This window comes from Littorina saxatilis, linkage group LG12 (genome assembly GCF_037325665.1).
Source record: "Littorina saxatilis isolate snail1 linkage group LG12, US_GU_Lsax_2.0, whole genome shotgun sequence".
NCBI lineage: Eukaryota > Metazoa > Mollusca > Gastropoda > Littorinimorpha > Littorinidae > Littorina > Littorina saxatilis.
This window is the reverse complement of record NC_090256.1, coordinates 42,703,172-42,709,171: the sequence shown is the minus strand read 5'-3', so window position 1 is coordinate 42,709,171 and position 6,000 is coordinate 42,703,172.

Genomic DNA, 6,000 nt, shown 5'->3' with positions numbered 1-6,000 from the left:
GTGTGTGTGTGTGTGTGTGTGTGCACCCCCATCCCCCCTTACCACACACTATTATGAGCTGAGTATTTGTGCCTCGATATTTTATTGATGTTCTTACGTTTTATGTTGTTTAATATTATGATTCACCGCACCCGAGTTTCTCGTAATTGAGATAATATAGTGTTCTATGTCTATGTCTATGTATAACACACATGCACACACGCGCGTAGGCTAAACAAATCCAATCTTGACTTTCAACTTTACATAAACATACATCCTGTACACAATTAACGAGGACAAACAAAATGTACAATACCAAAGTACAACAATTTAGCTTTTGTAAAAATTCGGACACACATTTTCCCAATTAATATGAAAGTCACTGAACTTATATATCTTCTTTTCACTACACCTTATATCTTGATTCTCCAAACACTGATTGATTTCTGCCTTTTCAAATTTGCCAGTAACCCAAACGTTCGCTCTACCAACCTATTTTGTCCAAAACAGTTTTACCGATACACAATCATTTAAAAAAAGAAGAAGTTTAACATAACCGACTTCGCTACCACATAAACACTTTTTTTTCCCCCAACATTCTGGTCAACAAAATCATTATTATAGACAGTCATTCAATTTCAAGACAATCATCACAGCTTTGAACCGACCCTTTTGTTCAACCAGGCAGAAGCAACAACTACAGTAAAAGCTACAGCGCGATCAACGTTCGCCAATTTACGAACTCGCAATGAGATTTGTTTCCTCTGGTCACCAAGCCTACCGTTTACAAACGCATGCGCACTAATTGGGATTCCCCCAATTTCCTCGACCTTGACCTCAGAACTCTCGAAGCCACTACTTCGGCTTTCAATTTAGCTCTTGCATACCGAGTAGCTGGCAACTTTGCTTCCGAAGTTCCCACTTTCAATGTTAATTTGCAGGGTCTCTCACTTGACATCATTATACGACGATATTGCTTCTTAAATGTCCTTTCCCATCCAAAAGAAACCTCCAACGCATACTACAATTGCAGGACATTCCTGTTTTTAAGGCAGCTCATTGGGAAATGAGCTCAGACAGAATATCGAAGACGTGAAATGCGTCAATCGAGCAACTGTCGTAACTTGGCTACAATGAGACCGTCGGCTACCTTGCACCATAGACACAAACTGTGACATTCTTGTTTAATTTAGGTGAAATGCTTGAAACAGAGTGGCTCAAAAGCGACAGTTCGATCAGTTACTAACCGAAAAAAACGTGCTCGAGTCATTCGGCGAAGGTGGCGAGCTTTCAAATCATCCCGACTGAATAACTCATATTACATTTTTTCATCCCGTTTTATTTCACACGAGTAGCATGGTGCAGTGGTTACGGATTCGGGAATTCGATCCGGCGCTCCGGGTTCTAGTGCCGCTGGGAGCAAACTTTTTTGTAATTTTTTTTTTATTGATCTTTTTCTTAATAGGCCTCAATTGCATTCGCTGCAACAACCGGTTTTTGTCTCTGTGTTCATTTTTACATTTAGTCAAGTTTTGACTAAATGTTTTAACGTAGAGGGGGAATCGAGACGAGGGTCGTGGTGTATGTGTGTGTGTGTGTCTGTCTGTCTGTCGCGTGTGTGTGTGTAGAGCGATTCAGACCAAACTACTGGACCGATCTTTATGAAATTTGACATGAGAGTTCCTGGGAATGATATCCCCGGACGTTTTTTTCTTTTTTTCGATAAATACCTTTGATCACGTCTTTTTGTAAAAGTTGAGGCGGCACTGTCACACCCTCATTTTTCAATCAAATTGATTGAAATTTTGGCCAAGCAATCTTCGACGAAGGCCGGACTTCGGTATTGCATTTCAGCTTGGTAGCTTAAAAATTAATTAATGACTTTGGTCATTAAAAATCTGAAAATTGTAAAAAAAATAATTTTTTTATAAAACGATCCAAATTTACGTTCATCTTATTCTTCATCATTTTCTGATTCCAAAAACATATAAATATGTTATATTCGGATTAAAAACAAGCTCTGAAAATTAAAAACATAAAAATTATGATCAAAATTAAATTTTCGAAATCAATTTAAAAACACTTTCATCTTATTCCTTGTTGGTTCCTGATTCCAAAAACATATAGATATGATATGTTTGGATTAAAAACACGCTCAGAAAGTTAAAACGAAGAGAGGTACAGAAAAGCGTGCTATCCTTCTCAGCGCAACTACTACCCCGCTCTTCTTGTCAATTTCACTGCCTTTGCCACGAGCGGTGGACTTACGATGCTACGAGTATACGGTCTTGCTGAAAAATTGCATTACGTTAAGTTTCATTCTGTGAGTTCGACAGCTTGACTAAATGTTGTATTTTCGCCTTACGCGACTTGTTACATTTATTACATTTTTGACTAAATGTTTTAACATAGAGGGGGAATCGAGGCGAGGGTCGTGGTGTATGTGTGTGTGTGTGTGTGTGTGTGTGTGTGTGGCGGTGTGTGTGTGTGTGTGTGTGTGTGTGTGTGTAGAGCGATGCAGACTAAACTACTGGACCGATTTTTATGAAATTTTACATGAAAGTTTATGGGTATGATATCCCCGGACGTTTTTTTCCTTTTTGGGATAAATGTCTTCGATGACGTTATATCCGGCTTTTTGTAAAAGTTGAGGCGGCACTGTCACATCCTCATTTTTCAATCAAATTGATTGAAATTTTGGCTAAGCAATCTTCGATGAAGGCCGGACTTCGGTATTGCATTTCAGTTTGGTGGCTTAAAAATTAATTGATGACTTTGGTCATTAAAAATCTGAAAATTGTAAAAAAAAAAAATTTTTTATAAATCGATCCAAATTTACGTTCATCTTATTCTTCATCATTTTCTGATTCCAAAAACATATAATTATGTTAATTTGGATTAAAAACAAGCTCTGAAAATTAAAAAAATTAAAATTATGATCAAAATTAAATTTCCAAAATCGTTTCAAAAACTATTTCGTCTTATTCCTTGTCGGTTCCTGATTTCAAAAACATATAGATATGATATGTTTGGATTAAAAACACGCTCAGAAAGTATAAACGAAGAGAGGAACAGTAAAGTGTGCTATGAAGCACAGCGCAACCGCTGCCGCGCCAAACAGGCTCGTCACTTTTACTGCCTTTTGCACTAGCGGCGGACTACGTTCAGTTTCATTCTGTGAGTTTCACAGCTTGACTAAATGTAGTAATTTCGCCTTACGCGACTTGTTTTTAATTGCGTAAAGAAACTGTCTTATGCTTTCACAAAAAATCAAATCTTGACTTTAATATAAAAAGCAGGAAAAAAGAACAGAAAACAAGTCGCGTAAGGCGAAAATACAACATTTAGTCAAGTAGCTGTCGAACTCACAGAATGAAACTGAACGCAATGCAACGCAGCAAGACCGTATACTCGTAGCATCGTCAGTCCACCGCTCATGGCAAAGGCAGTGAAATTGACAAGAAGAGCGGGGTAGCAGTTGCGCTGAGAAGGATAGCACGCTTTTCTGTACCTCTCTTCGTTTTAACTTTCTGAGCGTGTTTTCAATCCAAACATATCATATCTATATGTTTTTGGAATCAGGAACCGACAAGGAATAAGATGAAAGTGTTTTTAAATTGATTTCGAAAATTTAATTTTGATCATAATTTTTATATTTTTAATTTTCAGAGCTTGTTTTTAATCCAAATATAACATATTTATATGTTTTTGGAATCAGAAAATGATGGAAAATAAGATGAACGTAAATTTGGATCGTTTTATAAAAAAATTCTTTTTTTTACAATTTTTAGATTTGTAATGACCAAAGTCATTAATTAATGTTTAAGCCACCAAGCTGAAATGCAATACCGAAGTCCGGGCTTTGTCGGAGATTACTTGACCAACATTTCAACCAATTTGGTTGAAAAATGAGAGCGTGACAGTGCCGCCTCAACTTTCACGAAAAGCCGGATATGACGTCATCAAAGACATTTATCAAAACAATGAAAAACACGTCTGAGGATATCATACCCAGGAACTCTCATGTCAAATTTCATAAAGATCGGTCCAGTAGTTTAGTCTGAATCGCTCTACACACACGCACAGACAGACAGACACACACACACATACACCACGACCCTCGTCTCGATTCCCCCCTCTATGTTAAAACATTTAGTCAAAAATAGTCTAAACAATCTCACGTTCATAACGCTGTGACACGAAATTCATTTGGTCGTGTTCTGCCGACACTATAATGTTTATCTTTCTAAAAGCTCACTATAATAGTAGCCCTTCCAAATTACTATGCTAAAAATGATGGCTGTGTTGTCAATGATTTCCTGCAAGAATGCGACCTCTCTCTTAGTCGCAAAGAGTGTGTGACACGAAAGTTCTGAGCGGAAGACACATCTGCTGAGTGCAATTACGTTTCAGAAGATAGTTTGTTAAAACAGTTTATCACTCAGACACACACAGGAAGACTATAATTATTATTCAAGTCTCATTTGCTTTCCTTTGTCATGTATGAAAGTACTGGCCTTGGTTGAAGATGTGACCTGTGCAACAAATTGGTCCTCATTTTCCGCAGTGTTTTGTGAATAAAACGTGTCTACTACCCCCACACACACAAAACAATGCTGTTGGTTCATTTTACATTTAGTCAAGTTTTGACTGAATGTTTAAACATAGACGGGGAATCGAGACGAGGGTCGTGGTGTATGTGTGTATGTGTGTGCGTGTGTGTGTGTGTGTGTGTGTGTGTGTGCACAGTGTGTGTGTGCGTGTGTGTGTGTGTGTGTGTGTGTGTGTGTGTGTAGAGCGATTCAGAGCAAAGTACTGGACCGATCTTCATGACATTTCACATGAGAGTTCCTGGGTATGATATCCCCGGACTTCATTTTTTCGATAAATATCTTTGATGACGTCACATCCGGCTTTTTGTGAAAGTTGAGGCCGCATTGTCACGCCCTCATTTTTAAATTGAATTGATTGAAAATTTGGCCAAGCAATCGTCGACAAAGGCCGGACTTTGGTATTGCATTTCAGCTTGGAGGCTTAAAAATTAATTAATGAGTTTGGTCATTAAAAATCTGAAAATTGTAATTAAAATTATTTTTTATAAAATGATCCAAAATAAATTTCATCTTATTTTTCATCATTGTCTGATTCCAAAACCATATAAATATGTCATATTTAGATTAAAAACCAGCTCTGAAAATAAAATATATGAAAATTATGATTAAAATGAAATTTCCGGAATCGATTTAAAAACAATTTAATCTTATTACTTGTTGGTTCCTGATTCCAAAAACATATAGATATGATATATTTAAATTAAAAACAAGCTCCGAAAGTTAAAAAGAACAGAGATACAGAAAAGCGTGCTATCCCACTCAGCGCAACCATTAGATCGCTATTCTGGCTTGTCAATTTCACTGCCTTTGCCACGAGCGGTGGACTGACGATGCTACGAGTATACGGTCATGGTGAAAAAAATGCAGTGCATTCAGTTTTATTCTGTGAGTACGACAGCTTGACTAAATGTTGTATTTTTGCCTTACGCGACTTGTTATATCCTTATTGTTTTTTTCATGCTAAGCAGTTTAGTATGCTTTGTTTTCTTCTGAATTCAATGGATGTCTATAAAATAAGCATTTACATATTAAGGTGTTAACAGTATCCATGATCTGAGCCGTTCACATGTGTCACATTTATTTTGAATCATATTCATAGCATCATGTGTCCAAATTGTATCGTTCTGGGTTTATAAAAGGTAAAATCAACTGTTTTCTCAAAATATTCATACAATGATTGTTTTTAATCTGCACTAAACAATGTCTTTAACGCTAGAATTCATTCAAATAAAGAGAAATTATGACCGTTGTGTACTTTTTTATATTTAAAAAAAAGCACAGCAGGTTGAATTAATAAATCCACCACAAAAACAGTGTTCGCTAAAAACAGGGAACTCGCCTATTGCTAGAAAAAAACCGTACATTTCATAAAAGAAAGTTAAATAAGAAAGTTGCACACAATGATTCG